Source organism: Puma concolor, chromosome D1 (genome assembly GCF_028749965.1).
Source record: "Puma concolor isolate L17-30 chromosome D1, mPumCon1.1.hap2, whole genome shotgun sequence".
In the NCBI taxonomy this organism is placed as follows: domain Eukaryota; kingdom Metazoa; phylum Chordata; class Mammalia; order Carnivora; family Felidae; genus Puma; species Puma concolor.
In genome coordinates, this window is record NC_141676.1 from 52545153 (window position 1) to 52563948 (window position 18796).

Genomic DNA, 18796 nt, shown 5'->3' on the forward strand with positions numbered 1-18796 from the left:
TCCCCTATGTTTACTTGTTATGTTCCTTAAATTCCACGTATGAGTAAAATCATATGGTATTAGCTTTAATTGACTTACTTATTTTGCTTAGCATAATATTCCCTAGCTCTACCCATGTCGTTGCAAATGGCAAGATCTCATTCTTTTTTATGGCTAATTGGCTAATATTCTGTGTGTGTGTGTGTGTGTGTGTGTGTGTGAGTGTGTGTGTACTCACCACATCTTCCTTATTCATCCACCAGTCAATGGACATTTGAACTGTTTCCATAATTTGGCTAGTGTTGACAATGCTGCTATAAACATCGAGGTGCATGTATCTGTTCAAATCAGTATTTTTGTATCCTGTGGGTAAATATCTAGAGTGCGATTGCTAGATCATAGGGTAGTTCTATTTTTAACTTTTTGAGGAATCTCCATGCTGTTTTCCAGAGTGGCTGCACCAGTTTGGGTTCCCACCAACAGTGTAAGAGGGTTCCCTTTTCCCCCCATCTTCACCAACACCTGTTGTATCCCATGCTGTTAATTTTAGCCATTGTGACAGGTGTGAGGTGATAGCTTACTGTAGTTTTGATCTGCATTTCCCTGATAATGAATGATGTTGGGCATCTTCTCACGTGTCTGTTGGCCATCTGTTTGTCTTCTTTGGAAAAATGTCTATTCGTGTCTTCTGCCCATTTTTTAAACTGGTTTATTTGGTTTATAGGTGTTGAGTTTTATAACTTCTTTATATATTTTGGATACCAACCCTTTATCAGATATGTCATTTGCAAATATCTTACCCCAGTCCATAGGTTGCCTTTTAGTGTTGTTGCTTGTTTCCCTCATTGCGCAGAAGTTCTTTATCTAGATGAAGTTCCAATAGTTCATTTTTGCTTTTCTTTCCTTGGCCTCAGGAGACATATCCAGAAAGAAGTTGCTATGGTCGATGTCAAAGAGATTGCTGCCTGTGTTCTCCTCTAGGAATTTGATGGCTTTCTGTCTCACATTTAGGTATTTAATACATTTTGAATTTATTTTTATGTATTGTGTAACAAGTGGTCCAGTTTCATTCTTTTGCATGTTGTTTTCTAGTTTTCCCAACACCATTTGTTGAAGATTTTCCTCTTGTATATTTATTCCTCCTTTGTTAAAGATAATTTTCGGTTTACATCTGGGTTTCCTATTCTCTTGCATTGATGTATGTGTCTTTTTTTGTGCCAGCACCATACTATCTTGATCACTGTAGCTTTGTAATATAAATTGAAGTCCAGAATTGTGATGCTACCAGCTTTGCTTTTCTCTTTCAAGACTGCTTTGACTGTTTGGGGTTTTTTGTTGCTTCATACAAATTTTAGGATAGTTTGTTCTACCTCTGTGAAAAATGCTTGTGGTATATTGATAGGGATTGCATTAAATGTGTAGATTGTTTTGGGTAGTACAGACAATTTACCAGTATTTGTTCTTCCAATCCATGAGCTTGGAATGTTTTTCCATTTCTTTCTGTCTTCTTCAATTTCTTTTTTGTTTGATGTTTGCTGTTGTTGTTTGTTGTTGTTTTTTAGGTAGGCTCCATGCTCAGCATGGAGTCCAAAGTGGGGCTTGACCTCATGACCCTGAGATCAAGACCTGAGCTAAGATCAAAAGCCACACACTTAACTAACTGAGCCACCCAGGAGCCCCCTCTTCAATTTCTTTCATCAGTGTTTTACAATTTTCAGAGTATAGACCTTTTACCACTTTTGGTTAGGTTTATTTGTAGGTATCTTACAGGTTTTGGTGCAATTATAACTGGAAATGATTCCTTGATTTCTCTTCCTGCTGCTTCATTATTGGTGTATAGAAATGCAACCGATTTCTGTACGTTGATTTTGTATCCTGCAACTTTACTGAATTTGTGTGGGTATTTTTTGGTGGAGTCTTAAGGGTTTTCTATATAGAGTATCATATCATCTATAAATACTGAAAGTTTTACTTTTTCCTTGTCAATTTAAATACAATATTATTACTTCTTGTTGTCTAATTGCTGAGGCTGGGACCTCTAGTACTATGTTTAACAACAGTGGTGAGAGAGAACAACCCTGTCTTATTCATAACCATAAGGAAAAGTTCCACTTTTTCCTCATTGAGGATAAAAATAGCTGTGGTTTTTTCACAAGGCCTTTATTATGTTGAGGTATGTTCCCTCCACCACTACTTTGTTGAAGGTTTTTTATCATGCATGGATGGTGTACTGTGTGAAATGCTTTTTCTGCATCTATTGAGAGGATCATGTGGTTCTTATTAATGTACTGTATCACGTTAATTGATTTGTAAATATTAAACAACCTTGCAGCCCAGGAATAAATCCCACTTGATCATGGTGAATAATTCTTTTAATATACTATTGAATTTGATTTGCTAGTACTTGTTGACAATTTTTGCATCCATGTTCATCAGGGATATTGGCCTGTAATTCTCTTTTATACTGGAGTCCTTGTCAAGATAATGTTGGCTTCCTAGAATGAGTTTGATAGTTTTCCTCCCATTCTCTTTTTTGGAACAGTTTAAGAAGAAGAGATATTAACTCTTCTTTAATGTTTGGGACAATTTCCCTGTGAAGCCATCTGGTCCTGGAATTCTGTTCCTTGGGAGATTTTTAATTACTGATTTAATTTCTTTGGTGGTTATCAGTCTGTTCAAGTCTTCTATTTCTTCCTGTTTCAGTTTTAGTAGTTAATATGTGTCTGGAAATTAATCCATTCCTTCCAGATTGTCCAATATGAGAGCATATGACTTTTAAAACATTCTCTTATAATTATTTATATTTCTGTGGTATTGTTTGTTATTTCTCCTCTCTCATTTGTGATTTTATTTATGTGGTTCCTTTCTCTTTTCTTTTGGATAAGTCTAATAGAGGTTCATCAATTTTATTATTTCTTTTTTTCTTGTATTTATTTTTGAGAGAGAGAGAGAGTGCGCGAGTGAGCGCAAGCAGGGAAGGGACAGAGAGAGGGAGACACAATCTGAAGCAGGCTCCAGGCTATGAGCTATCAGCACAGAGCCTGATGCAGGGCTCGAACACACAAACCGTGAGATCATGACCTGAGCTGAAGTTGAATGCTTAACTGACTGAGCCACCAGGCCCCCAACTGTATCCGCATTAGTTGGTTAGTTAGTTCGTTCATTAGTTAGAGTTTTTGGCAAGTTGACACTCCTCTTTATCACAACTCTTCTTCATTTGATTCTTTTAAGTCTAATTTCCTGAACCTAAAGTCAGTTAATATTTGATTTTTGTCTCACTTATATGCCAGTCACTAGGTTAAACTACAGAATAATCACAACAAATGCAAAAGTTTCTTATTACAGCCAGTGTTTCCACAAACCTTGGCACCCTTCTTTACTATTTCCTTGTGTCTTTCCAATACCCCTTCCATAGCTGGGGGAACAGAATTCTTTCCTAGTCCCCACCCTAACCCAACCCAGTTCCATCTCATCACTCTCAGGATTCTGTCTTTCTGACCATACCACGGAGAAATTAAAAGCCTCAACGTAAATAAATTAAACCACTCACCTCTCTGACCACACATACCTACAAACCTGTAGCAATCCATCCTTTCCTCACAGGGAAGAGTTGTCTTTAAAAAAAAAATTGCCTTAGCTACAATAAGGGTATTCCCTGTGCTCAAAACTTCACATACTTCTTCTCTGGCTATTTCTCTAACAATTACAACCTCTTTTCTCCCTTTATCTTCCCTATCTCCTATGCTATTGGTTTTCCTTCTAATAAAAGAATACATATATTTATCATCTTACCCTTCACTCTAAGCTTCCCCATGTAGTGTGCTTTTCATCTCTCCGATGAATCTGTTCTGCACAATTCAAAGACACCTTTCAAAGGCCAAACATACTGATTTTTCTTTTGGTTATCTTGCTTGATCTCTCAGTCATAATTAAAACTATGGATACTCTTGAAGATGCATTCTCCCTTGCTTTCTCTTATTCCTTTTTTTCTCTAGTGACATCCTTTCCTTTATCATCTTTTTCCTTCTGCTCATCATTTAATATTGACATTTCCTTCATTTTTTCACTTTCTGAGTCTACACCCTGAAAGACCTCATTTCTTCTGACTTCGGCTATCATTTAATTGTTGATGACTTCTAAATCTCCATAAGCAACTGAGGCTTTTTTTTCCCAGAGTTCTGATTTACACATCAAACATCTTACAGGACCTCACTGACAATTTCCTTACATATATATTAGAAATGATGATGATGATGATGATGATGATGATGATGATGATGATGATAGTATAAGTTTTGAGAACAGACAACTTGATTTGAATATGATTTCTATGAATTAACATATAGATCATCTTGAGTAAGTAATTTAAGTTACACAAACCTCAGTTTCCACATCTATAAAATGAGGATATTAGTATCTAATTTCTCCATTTGCTGTAAGAATTAAATGTAATAACTTATATAAACACGGTTATTATTTGGTATATGACAAGTATTAATTATCTGTAATAATAACAAATATATATCACTTAATGCACAAATATGAACCAGTCACTCTACACACATGTTCTCATTTAACTTTCAATTTAGGACAACAAAAATTGAAACTATTTTACTCCTCTGTTTTTTCCATAATTTATTTTCTACATAAATACTCCCTTTCTTTCTTATATGGACACAAATACTAAGACAGTCTCTCGGGCTGAAAAGGGGAGACGTTTCTCTCCCTTCCTTTCCTTTCTACCTACTAGACAGGTGAAATAGTCACTAGGTTATATCTCAGATCTCAAATTTCTCCCCTCCTCTCTATTCCCAGTTATCATCAACCTATTTTCTGACCCTATACTTTCTATCTGTTATACTTCTATGATCTCTCTGCCTCCTGTATTGCTCTTTCAAAAAAAACAGAATAGAAGAGGGGCACCTGGGTGGCTGTTGGTTAAGTGCCCAACTCTTGATTTTGTCTCAGGTCATGATCTCACAGTTCATTAGTTTGGGTTCTGTGCTGGCAGTGCACAGGCTGTTTGGGATTCTCTCTCTCTTCCTCTTTCTCTGCCCCTCCCCTGCTCATGTTCTCTCTCTCATTCTCTCTCCCTCTCTCTCTCAGTCTCTCTCTCCCTCTCAAGATAAATTTTTAATAATAAAATAGAATAATCTTTAGAAAGTGACAATCGTATCATTTTCAATTCCCCCATTATATCAATTCAGTGATTCTCCGTTGCTTATAGACTGAAGTCCAAATGCCTGATCAAATCCTACAGCATCTCTACCTGACTGCGGCTGTCTGAAAGGCCATCCTTCCATCCTTCCCCACTTCCTAACTGCTAATTCATGTCCCTGCTATACCCAAAGGTACAGGAATCTGGGTCTTTGCCTGTGCCATTGCCTCTAACGAAGTTCACTTCTGCCTTATCATCTAGATAAACTCCTAGTCATCCTTCAGTATTCTCCTCTGACACTTCTTCACCCAATCTTTCTAGAAGTCTACTAAGCTGAGCTGTTATTTCCCATCTCTCTGTTTCTCTAGGTTTTATACCTACCACTATTCATACATATTTTCTGTCATACAATATATATTTACTTTCAAGTCGCTGTTTTTTCTAGTTTATGAATTCTTAAGACAAAGATTCTCAGTGACTTTATCCCCATCTCTTGACACAGATAACTTTTTCAATAAAAATCTATGTAACAAATCAATAAGTGTATATCCCATGCACATGTTACCACACATTTTATACATATTTTTATTTATATTCCCAAACACAAACACTTATACAACCAGGAACCATAAAGCATGAAAGTAGGAAAAATAAGGCATGTTCACCTAGGCTTGGAGTAGGTAAGGTTGCACAAATAATGGGTTTTTTTCTTCCTTCCTTGAACTCAAGAAGTAAATTACAAATTGGCCACTTTACCTTCTGCATGAGATCAGGGTAAAATGTACACTGTGACAGAGATGATAGAGCAAAGTATTGGGTCTTTTGGTAACAAAAGTCCTCAAAAGCTGTCATATTCATCTCAGTTTCTAGATCCAGAGATTTTCAAAATCAAAATACCAGGTTTCCATGTAGGCTTCTGCCTGTAGCAACGGGAAAAGTACAAGGGGATGGAAGCAGAGTCAGCAAAGGGCAGAGAAGTATCGGCCAGGGTCCAGTTGTTACAAAATGAGGTCAATGTAGAAGGTTATTACCCTAGAGATTTTAGTGTAAAAGCCCTATTTTTTTCTACTGTACAGAATCTGATCCCTGCACGTGCATGCGTTATACCTCACATCAGTCATTTCTAAGAGGCTTACCTTGCTTGCAATGGGCAGTGTTTGGACCTTAGCCAGAGTGTGGTGAGTTTTAACTAGGCATGCTCTGGTTAGATTATTAAATGAGATCTGATGCCACTTCCACTATAACTGAAGCCTTGCAGAATGAGGTGCAGGCGGGGGTTTCTGCTGACTCTGCAGAAGGGGCCCATTGCACCGGTGTTAGGCACACTTGCCCAAGAAAGGCAGAACCAGCAGGGTGCAGGGCGGTGGGACATGTTGTAAGCAAGTTAGGCAGTCAGTGGTGGCTGTGCTGTTATTGAAGTTTATTTATGCTGGGGGTGGGGAGGGACATGGTGCCAGCCAGCTCCTTTGTCCCCAAAGAGAGGTCTCTGTGCTATCTTCTCTCAAAGAACTTCCGGAAGAGTGAATAATTTCCCCTCATGTGTCCCCTAATGTTCCTCAAATCATGTTTCACGCTGTCTGTCTCCAGGTTTCTTGACTGCCTGGACCAGCACAGTGTACTTTGGGCTCTATCCTAAGCCAAGCCTTCTGACTTTTAAAACTCTAAACTTTAGGAATGTGCTGTGGTGGGGGCCTGCCTTGGTCTTCTGGGGGAGTGTCTCTCTATGCTGGGACATAGGCAGTTTTGACCAAGAACAACAGATGCACCTGAGCGCAAAGGTGTAGGATTTGGAGCAAAACCATCTAAGGAGCCAGTGTCTGGGTTAACCACCCTCAGCAGGCATCTCTGCTTCTATGCTGAAGGTAGGGAAGGGAAATGGTGCTCACTGGCTCTGTTTTCCTTAAAGAGGCATCTCTGCAAATGCCACCTCTCACAGATGCGCTCCAAGAAGATCCAACAGTCTCTCCTGGTGTGCCTTAGGTGATCCTCAGATTGCATCATCTACCCCCGAGGTTGCTTGCCTGCCTTCTCTCCCGGAGTAGGGCAATGCCCTCAGGTCTCTCTTCCAGTCACGCATGCCAACCTCTAAAGCTCCAGTCTTTGAGCCCCACTGGTTGCAAAAGTACAAAAATCAGCTCCTCTCTTTTTCCCAGCCAATGGCTTTGGGGAAGTTTTCTCAGGCATATCTCTGTGCACCCCACTCTCTCTGGTCTCTCTCTGCAATCAGGGCTCTTTCCCCTCTGCAGTACCCACAATCCATTTCTCCCCCAAGTCACATCTCTGCACTTCCTACCTTCCTCAGTGTTGCCTCTTCTCTCCCTCTAGTTATGGAGTTTGTTCTGTCAATCCTCAGGTTGATTTCTTGGATATTCAGAATGATTTGATAGTTATCTAGCTGTGTTCAAGGGACAAGACAAGCCAAGGATCCTCCTACTACACTGCCATCTTAACTCCCCTGAAACTATTTCTTTTTCTAATGCTTAATCATTAGTGCAAAGGAATACCACTGATTTCTGTAAACTGATTTTGTAACCTGCCACTTTACTAAAATCAATCATTAGTTCCAATACCTTTTTGACTGACTCATTGGGATTTCTACATACAAGATCATATTATCAGCAAACAGCAACTATGTCACTTCCTCCTTCCTGATTTGGATGCCTTTTATTTCTTGTTTTGCCCAACCACTGTAGCTAGGACTTCCAGTACTATATTGAATAGGAGTACTGAGAGTAGGCAATCTTGTCTCCAGAGCTGAAAAAAACATTGCAATTTTTTTCCATTGATTATGTTAACAGTGTATTTGTTGTATATGGCTTTTATTATGTTGAGGTATGTTACTTTGATACCCAATCTGTTAAGGACTTTTACTACGAAAAGATATTGTATTTTATCAAATGCTTTTCTGCATCTATTGAGATGTGAGTCACATAAATGTGAGATTTTTACTTTTCATTTTATTGATGTGATCCATGTGATTAGTTATTGATGTGATTAATGATTTACATATGTTGGACCATCCTCACATCCCAGGGATAAGTCCCACTTGTTCATGGTGTATAATCCTTTTAATGTGTTAAGTTTGGTTCGCTAATATTTTATTGAGAATTTTTTTCATCTATATCAGAAATACTGGTCTATAGTTTTCTTGTGATATGCTCATCTGGTTTTGATATCAAGGTAATGTTGGTTTTGTAGAATAAGTTTAGAAGTGTTCCGTCTTCCTCAATATTTTGAAAGAGTTTGAGAATTGGTGTTAATTCTAGAAATGTTCAGAATGCTCTAGGGAAACTGGTCCAGGAGTTTTAGTGTGGGGAGGGTTTTTTTTTTATTACTATCTCAATCTCTTGACTGGTATGGATGGGTCTTTTCAAATTTTCCATTTCTGGGGTGCCTGGGTGGCTCAGTCAGTTAGGTGTCTGATCTTGGATCAGGTCAGGATCTCAGGGTTCATGGGTTCGAACCCCACATCAGGCTCTGTGCTGACAGCTCAGAGCCTGGAGCTTGCTTCAGATTCTGTGTCTCCCTCTCTCTCTGCCCCTCCCCAACTCGTGTTCTGTTTCTCTTTTTCAGAGATGAATAAACATTAAATTTTTTTTTAATTTTCTATTTCTTCCTGATTCAGTCTTGGTAGGTTGTGTGTTTCTAGAAATGTATTCATTTTTTCTAGGTTATGTAATTTGTTGGTATGTAATTTTCACAGTAGTCTAATTATTCTCTATATTTCTATAGTATCAATTGTAATGTCTCCTCTTTCATTTCTAACTTTATTTATTTGGGTCTTCTTTTGTTCTTAGTCTAGTTGAAGGTTTGCCAATTTTATCTTTTTGAAGAACCAGTTTTTAGTTTCATTCATCTTTTCTATTATTTTCTGGTATCTATTTCATGTACTTCCACTGATTTTTATTATTTCCTTCCTTCTGCTAAATTTGGGCTTAATTTGCTTCTCTTTTTCTAGTTCCTTGAGGTGTAATGTTAGGTGTTTGAGATCTTTATAATAATGTCTTAATATATTCATTTATAGGGGCGCCTGGGTGGCGCAGTCGGTTAAGCGTCCGACTTCAGCCAGGTCACGATCTCGCGGTCAGTGAGTTCGAGCCCCGCATCAGGCTCTGGGCTGATGGCTCAGAGCCTGGAGCCTGTTTCCGATTCTGTGTCTCCCTCTCTCTCTGCCCCTCCCCATTCATGCTCTGTCTCTCTCTGTCCCAAAAATAAATAAACGTTGAAAAAAAAAAATTTAAAAAAAAAAAAAAAAAAAAATATATTCATTTATTACTGTAAACTTGCCTTTCAGAACCACTTTTGTTGCATTCCACTGATTTTTTTTTAAGCAAAACAACCAACAAAAAGAAAAGTGAAACAGTTTTTCATAAATTGAGGCCCCTGACGCAGAGGGAGACAGAGTCTGGGCGGGAGGTTAGTCACCATCCTACGAGGCTCAAGGAAGGAACCTACTCTACCTTCTCTCTAGTCTCCCTGGAGCAAATTGAAGATGAAAAGTTTACTTTAAGGAGACAGATAGATGAAAAAAAAGGAAGAAAATGGGGTAAACAGAGAGATACAACAGACTCAGAAACTAAAATACGTATCTACAGAAATTACTGAAAATAGTCATAGTGAACAGAGACACAGGCAGATTAAGACATATTAAGAACACTGGGGAGCCCAAGTGGCTCAGTCGTTTGGGTGTCTGACTTTGGTGCAAGTCACCATCTCCCAATTTATGGGTTCAAGCCACATGTCAGGCTCTGCACTGAGCTTGGGATTTTCTCTCTCTCTCTCTCTCTCCCCCTCCCTTGCTCTCTCTCTCTCTCTCTCTCTCTCTCTCTCTCTCTCTCTCTCTCTCAAAATAAATAAATAAATAAATTTAAAAAAAAGACATACTAAGAACACAAATATGAATCTGGCATTGTCACTGTTCTGATAAGCAGCTACAGAGGCAGAATATTATCTACACAAACAAGTAACTTAGGTTAAAAAAAAATACTTTGTTTGAAAGTATTATTGCCATAAGGAGAAGGAGACCTGCAATAAGCAAAACAATCTAACCACAGAGGTGCAAGCATCTTAAAGGTCAGGCAGAAAGGAATTTTCTTCTATGGGGAAATGTCAACAAGGCTAGAAAGAACAGGCTATAGAGGGAGTGGAATAATCCAGTAATGTTTTTCCCTGATTAAGTAGTTGTGTGCTGAGTCAAGTTAAGAGTTGATCAAAGTTCAGAGCCCTGGAGAAAGCAGAGAAGCTTAACTAATGTTTAGTTAAATTACAAACACTTTACTTAGATTGATCAGTGTGGACAAACAGCTCAGCTAATGTTTTATGAGACAAAATGGGAATTTAAAGGGTCCATTTCTGTCCTCATTATTAGTAAGTTAAAAAGGGAGACCTCCATCCATGAGTCTTAACTAAGTGATACGGAGAAAAGCGGTTCTTTGCAGTAAGCCTTTACCAGAACATATTTCCAGAAGGACTCAGAAAAATTTAATATTGTTATAATGATTCATGTAAGCATCAGATGCTATCGTAAACTCAACCTAGGTATTAACTACCGAAAGAGCAGAGAGGGAAATTAAGAAAACAATCCCATTTACAATTGTATCAAAAAGAATAAAATACAGTACTTAGAAATAAATTATCCAAAGAGGTAAAATACCTACTCTGAAAAATATAAGACATTGATTAAAGAAATCAAAGACAACACAAATGGAAATACATACCATGCTCACAGATTGAAAGAGTTAATATTGTTAAAATGTTCATACCACCCAAAGCAACCTACAGATTCAATGACATCTCTTTCAAAATACCACAAGTATCTTTCACAGAACTAGAACCAAAAAAAAATCCTAAAATTTGTATGGAACCACAAACAGACCCCAAGTAATCAAAGCAATATTAAGGAAAAAAAAAAAAAACAAAGCTAAAGGTATCACACTCCCAGATGTAAAAAATTGAGATATAATTGACATATAACATTATATTAGTATCAGTTGCATATGATTCAATATATGTATGTATTAAAACATGATCACAACCATAAGTCTAGTTTACACTGCATCACCATATATAGTTATAATTTTTTTCTTGCAATGAAAACTTTTAAGGTATACTCTCTTAACAACTTTCAAATATATAATACAGCATTATCAACTATAATCACCATATTATACATACTTTGCATACCCAGGACTCATTCATTTTATAACTGGAAGATTGTACCTCTTGGCCCCCTTCACCCTTTTGTCCATCCCCCACCCCCACCTTTGGCAACCACCAATCTGTTCTTTGTATCTATGAGTTCAGTTCTTTATTTTTTAATTTCCACATATAAGTGAGATCATAAATACCTGTCTTTCTCTATCTTAATTCATTTAACCTAATGCCCTCAGGGTCCATCCATGTTGCTGCATATGGCAGGATTTCCTTCTTTTTTATAGCTGAATAATATTCTATTATGTATATACCAGACATTCTTTATCCATCCATCCATCACTGGATACTTGGTCATTTCCGTATTTTGCTGCAATGAATATAATGGCATAGATCTTTTAGAGTTAGTATTTTCCCTTGGAATAACACACAGAAGTGGGATTGCTGGATCATTAAATTTTATAGAACCTGGAATAGGATGGACACTGCAAAAAGAGCCTAAGGCAACTCATAATGAGCAGTAGGGACACAATTCCTGAAACACATATTCTCTAACCACATGATTGAATGTAGCCTCGAGTTACTTTCCCTCCTATTACCTGCTTATTTCTTTCTTAGCACTTAAAAAAAATCTGAAGTTATTTTGCCTATTCAAGCATTTACAAATTTATGGTCTGCTTCCTTCACCTAGAATGTAAACTCCACAAAGGAGTCTTATTCATCAATCAACCCACAGCACCAGAACATTTCCAGGCATACTGGAAAACCTCAATAAATATTTGTGGAATAGATGCTGGGATTTTAAACATATCTTTGCTAAGCCTCTGATCCATGGTACTTCTATGATCTAGTTCACTTAAAGGCACATTATCATAATGGGTAGGAGAGGAGAGATAGTCAACAAAGAGAAGGTCCCTAGACAGGACTGAGCAGGATGAATATACTGGAGATACACCCTAGACTGGGTAAATGGAATGTATCAATATGGCTTAAAAAGAATTTTTCCATAAAATTGTGAGGGCAGAAGTGAGACTAAATAATAAGTGCATGGGATGCACTCATCAGTTTATGTCATCAACAAATGTTTATTGAGCCAGAAGTGCTAAGTTTCAAGTTTCCTTCCTATTTTTCTTTAAGAAATCTATCATTAAAAAGAAAATGAGGAAGCTAAAAGCTTGTGGAGGAGGCAGGATCCAATTTTCATTTAAATGGAATGGGAAGAATGGTTTTCTTGTCCAAAGCAAAGCAACCATGAATGTAAGATACTCAAGATATTGTACACTCCAGATATAAAAATCAAGACCGAAACAGAGATAAGTATGAGCAGGATTTAGAGGACAGAAATTTTTTATGTCAACTTTATTGAGAAATAATTTGTGCACAATAAAATGCATCCTTCCATATTTTGATGAATTTTACCAACTTGAAACCACTGAAACCTTGAAACCATTCCTACAATCTATGCACAAAACATTTTCATCCTCCTAAAAGATTCTCAGTGCTCCTTTGCAGTCCATCCCTCCCTCTGTCCCACCCCTAGGAAACCACTGATTGTAGTTACTATAAATTATTTCGATATATATATATTATATTTTTTTATATTTATATTTATGTATAATACATTATGTATTATATATATATGGAATAATACAATATGTATTATTTGGTTGATGGCTTCTTTTGCCCAGCCTAATATTTTTTTTACTTTTTCAAGTTTATTTATTTATTTATGCTTAAGGTTTTTTTTTTTTTTCTGAGAGAGAGGGAGAAAGAAAGAGAGACAGAGCACACAAGCAGGGCAAGGACAGAGAGAGAGAGAGAGAGAGAGAGAATCCCAAGCAGGTTCCATAATACCAGTATAGAGCCCGATGTGGGGCTTGAACCCACCAACCATAAGATCATGACCTGAGCCAAAATCAAGAGTCAGACATGTAACAGACTGAGCAACCCAGGCACCCCCCCACCAGCATAATTTTTAAATTCAATCATGTTGTTGCAAGTGTAAGTAATTATTCAATTGTATTGTTGAGTAGCATTTCATTGCATATCATATTGTGTTTCTCTATTTACCTACTGACTGACATTTTAGGGTATTTCCAGTTTGGGCCTATTATGAAAAAAGCTGCTATGAACTCTATACAAAAATCTTTGTATGAACATAGATTTTTACTTCTCTTAAATGCATACCTATAAATTTCATTGTTGTGTGGCAGGTGCATATGTAACCTCTTATGAAATTTCCAAACAATTTTCTAAAATAGTTACCACCAACAGTAATGAGAATTCTAGTTGCTCTATATTCTCCTTGACACTTGATATTGTCAGTCTTTTTAATTTTAACCATTCTAATGAGGAGTACTATCTTATTGCGGTTTTAGTTTGCCTTTCCTTGATGACTGATGTTGACCAATTTTTCATTTACTTATTGAACATTAAATGTATTATTTTGTTAACTGTTCAAGCTTTTTGCCCATCTTAATTACATTCTCTTACATACTGTTGAGCGAAAAGAGTCTTCATATAATCTGGATACCAGTCCATTGTCATACATATACATTGCAAACATTTTCTTCCATTCTTTGGTTTGCCTTTTTTCTATTTTTAAATTGAGGTATAATTGACATGACATTACAGCCTTTTAATTTTCTTTTAATCTTTAATTTTTCTTGATCCTTTTAATGTGTTCTGAAATTCAGTTTGCTAATATCTTGTTGAGAATTTTTGCATCTATATTCACCAAAGATATTGGTCTATAGTATTCTTGTAGTGCCTTTATCTGGCTTTGGTATCAGAATAATGCTGACCTCATAAAATCAGTTTGAGAGTATTCCTTCCTTTTCACTTTTTTTGGAAGAGTCTGAAAAGGTGTTAATTCTTCTTTAAATGTATGGTAGAATTTACCAGTCAAGACATTTGGTCCTGGGGTGTACTGTGTCTAGAGTTTGGTTATCAATACAATCTCTGTACTCATTATCTGTGTGTTCAGAATTTTCTATTTCTCATTTATTTAGTCTTGGTGGTTGGCATGTTTCTAGAATACATTCATTTCTTCTCAGGTATCCAATTCATTGGCATATACGTGTTCATCATAATCTCTTATAGTTCTTTGCATTACTGTGGTGTTAGGTTTAATGACTCCTTTTTTATTTCTGATTTTATTTACTTGAGTCTTTTTTTTCTTAGTTTAACTAAAGGCTTGTCGATTTTGTCTTTTTCATAAAACCAGCTGTTCATTTGATTGATTCTTCTACTATTTTTCTGCTATTTCATTTATTTCCACTCTGATCTTATTATTTCCCTGCTTCTACTAATTTGGGGCTTTGTGTATTCTTTTTCTAGTCCTTGAGGGGTAAAGGCAGGGTTTTTATTTGAGATTTTCATATTTCCTTAATATACCTATTTATAGCTATAAACCTCCCTCTCATAACTACTTTTGAAGCATTCCGTAGGTTATGGTATGTTGTGTTCCTCTTCGATTCATTTTGAGATATTTCTCTATTTCCCTTTCAATTTTTCTTTGACTCATCAGTTGTTCAGGAGTGGGTTGGTTGATTTCCATATATGGAAATTTCCAACTCTCCTCTTATTGATTTCTAGTTCCATACCATTGTGGTCAGAAAAGATACTGGATATAATTTTAATCTTAAATTTCCCAAGACTTGTTTTGTGTGCTATCATATGATGTATCCTGTTCCATGTGCTCTTGAAAGGAGTATGTTCTGCTGCTGTTGCATAGAATGTTCTATAAATGTTTGTTTGGTCCATTTGGTCTAATGTGTATTTCAAACCCACTGTTTCCTGGTGGATTTTCTGTCTGGATAATCTACCCATTGCTGAAAGTGGGGTACTGATGTCCCATTATTATTGCATTATTGTCTATTTCTGCCTTCAGATATGTTAGTATTGGCTTAACATATTTAGGTGCTCTGAGGTTGGGTGCTTATCTTTTTATGACTGTTATATATTCTTGATGAACAGACACTTTTATCATTATATATTGACCTTCTTTGTCTCTTGTTACCATTTTTTGTTTAAAGTCTATTTTGTCTGATATTAGTAAAGCTACCCCCACGTTCTTTTGGTTTCCACTTGCATGGAGTATCTTTTTCCATCTCTTCACTTTGAACCTATGTGTCTCCTTAAAGCTGAAGTGAATCTCTTGTAGGCATCATATAGTTAGGTCTTGTTTTTTTAATCCATCTAGCCATTCTGTGCCTTTTGATTGGTGAGTTCAATGCATTTACATTAGGAATGTTACTGATATGTAAGGATCTACTACTGCCATCTTATTAATTGCTTTCTGTTTGCCTTATATTTCTATTGTTTCTTTTTCCTTCAGTTTCTGAGTACTTTGTAAATTTGTTGTTTTCTGTGGTGATATACTGTTTCCCCTTTAATCTTTTGCAAATCTACTCTATGTTTCTGATTTGTGGTTATCATGAGGCTTATACATCTCATAAATAAAAGTCTTTTATGTTGGTTGCAAATTAGTTTTCATTGCCTACAAAGGGGCCCCCTTTTGCTTCCTCCTTTTATATTTCTAATATCATAATTTACCTCTATTTATATTATATATTATTATAATAGCTATAGTTATTTTTAATATTCTTTTAACTCTTATAGCATTCAGTGGTAAACACATTATGTTAGAGAATTAGAGTTTTCTAAATATTTATCTTTACCAGTATGTTGTATTTTTTATAAGTTTTACCGCCACTAATTAGCATTTTGTTTCACCTTGAGGAACTCCTTTCAGTATTTCTTACAAGGCGATGGTGGTGATGAATTCCCTCATTGCTGTTTGCCTGGGAAAGCCTTTATTTCTCCTTCATATAGAAAGCATAACTGCGAGATAGAGTATTCTTTTTTATTTTTTTAATATTTTTAATATTTATTTATTTCTTGGAAGATCATAAGTGGGGGAGGGACAGAAGAGGGAGACAGAAGATCTGAAGCAGGCTCTGTGCTGACAGGCTGACAGCAGTGAGCCTGATATGGGGATCGATCTCATGAACCACGAGATCATGGCCTGAGCCAAAGTTGGACACTCAACTTTGAGCCACTAGGTGCCCCAAGCATTCTTTTTTATTAAATTTACTTATTTAAATTAAAGTTAGTTAACATACAGTGTAGTATTGGTTTCAGAAGTAGAACCCAATGATTCCTCTCTTACATAGAACACCTAGAGCACATCCCAACTAGTGCCCTGCTTAATGCCCATCACCCACTTAGCCCATTCCCCCCACCCATCTCCCTTCCAGCAACCCTCAGTTTGTTCTCTGCATTTAAGACTCTCTTGTGGTTTGCCTCCCTCTGTGTTTTTATCTTATATTTCCTTCCCTTCCCCTATGTTCATCTGTTTTCTTTCTTAAATTCTACATATGAGGGAAATCATACAATATTTGTCTTTCTCTGACTTATTTTGATCAACATAATACACTCTAATTCCATGCATGACGTCGCAGATGACAAGATTTCATTCTTTTTGATCGTCAGGGAAAATTCCATTGTGTGTGTGTACATATGTATATATATATATATATATATATATATATATATATATGTACACACACACACACATATATGCATATATATCTCATATCTTCTTTACCCATTCGTCAGTTGATGGATATTTGGACGCTTTCCATAATTTGCTACAATTGATAGCACTGCTATAAACATTGGGGTGCATGTGTCCCTTCAAATCAGCATGTTTGTATCCTTTTGATAAATACGTAGCAGTGCAATCACTTGGTTGTAAGGTAGTTCTGCTGTTAATTTTTTGAGGAAGCTCCATAATGTTTTCCAGAGTGGCTGCACCACTTTGCATTCCCACCAATAGTGCAAAAGTGTTCCCTTTTCTCCACATCCTCGCCGACATCTGTTGTTTCCTGAGTTGCTAATCTAGCCATTCTGGCAGGTGTGAGGTGGTATCTCATGGTAGTCTTAATTTGTATTTCCCTGATGATGAGTGATGTTGAGCATCTTTTCATGAGTCTGTTAGCCATTTGGATGTCTTCTTTGGCAAAGTGTCTATTCATTTCTTCTGCCCATTTCTCCACTAGATCATTTGTTTTTTGGGTGTTCAGTTTGACAAGTTCTTTATACATTTGAATACTAACCCTTTATCCGATATGTCATTTGCAAGTATTTTCTCCCATTCCATTGGTTGCCTTTTAGTTTTGTTGATTGTTTCCTTCGTTATACAGAAGTCTGTGTCTTGATGAGGTTCCGATAGTTCATTTTTTCTTTTCTTTCTCTTGCCTCCAGAGACATGTCTAGTAAGAAGTTGCTGCAGCTGAGGTCAAAGAGGTTGCTGCCTGTTTTCTCCTCTAAGATTTTGGTGGTTTCCTATCTCATATTTAGGTCTTTCATCCATTTTGAGTTTATTTTTGTGCATGGTATAAGAAAGTGATCCTGTTTCACTCTTCTGCATGGTGCTGTCCAGTTTTCCCAGCACCATTTGCCGAAGAGACTTTTCCATTGGCTATTCTTTCCCGCTCTGTTGAAGATTAGTTGGCCATACATTTGTGGGTCCATTTCTGGGTTCTCTATTTTGCTCCACTGCTCTATGTGTCTATTTCTGTGCCAATACCATACTGCCACTCTTGATGATTACAGCTGAACTGTAATGCCTCCAGCTTTGGTTTTCTTTTTTGACACTACTTTGGCTAATGAGGGTCTTTTCTGGTTCCGTACAAAGTTCAGAATTGTTTGTTCTAGTCCTGTGAAGAATGCTGGTGTTGTTCTGATAGGGATTGCATTGAATGTGTACATTGCTTTGGGTAATATATACATTTTAACAATATTTGTTCTTCTACTACTGCATGAGCATGGAATGTTTTTCCACTTCTTTGTGTCTTCTTCAAGTTCTTTCATATGCTTTCTATAGTTTCCAGTGTACAGATCTCTTACCTCTCTGATTACGTTTATTCCTAGGTATTTAATGGGTCTTGGTGCAACTGTAAATAGGATTGAATCCTTAACTTCTCTTTCTGCTGCTTCATTATTGGCATATAGAAATGTAACCAATTTCTGTATTTTGATTTTATATTCTGCCACTAGCTGAATTCATGTATCAGCTCCAGCAATTTTTTGATGGAGTCTTTTGGGTCTTCCACACAGAGTATGTCATTTGAGAAGAGTGAAACTTTGACTTCTTCCTTGCCAATTTGGATGCCTTTTATTTCTTTTTGTTGTCTCATTGCTGAGGCTAGGACTTCTAGTACTATGTTAAACAACAGTGGTGAGAGTGGACATTCCTGACCTTAGGAGGAAAGCTCAGTTTTTCCCCATTGAAGATGATATTAGCTGTGGGTCTTTTGTATATGGCCTTTATGATCTCGAGGTATGATCCTTCTATCCTGAATTTCTTGAGGATTTTTACCAAGAAAGGATGGTGTATTTTTGTCAAATGCTTTTTCTGCATATATTGAAAGGATCATGTGGTTCTTATCCTTTCTTTTATTTATGTGTATCATGTTAATTTGCAAATATTGAACAGTCCTG

General features: G+C 36.7%; 1 protein-coding gene across 2 annotated transcripts in view; it reads left to right on the top strand.

Moving 5' to 3' along the window:
- The window catches only part of LOC112865953 (interferon-induced very large GTPase 1-like), a 52710-nt gene that overhangs the window by 15932 nt on the left and 17982 nt on the right, over positions 1-18796 (top strand). The window contains exon 2 of one of the 2 annotated variants that reach the window (XM_086678088.1): positions 894-990. The exons of the other annotated variant lie outside the window; for it this stretch is intronic. The gene's annotated coding sequence lies outside the window, so the exon portion shown is untranslated. The remainder of the gene's footprint in view (positions 1-893; positions 991-18796) is intronic. 2 annotated transcript variants of the gene reach the window in all.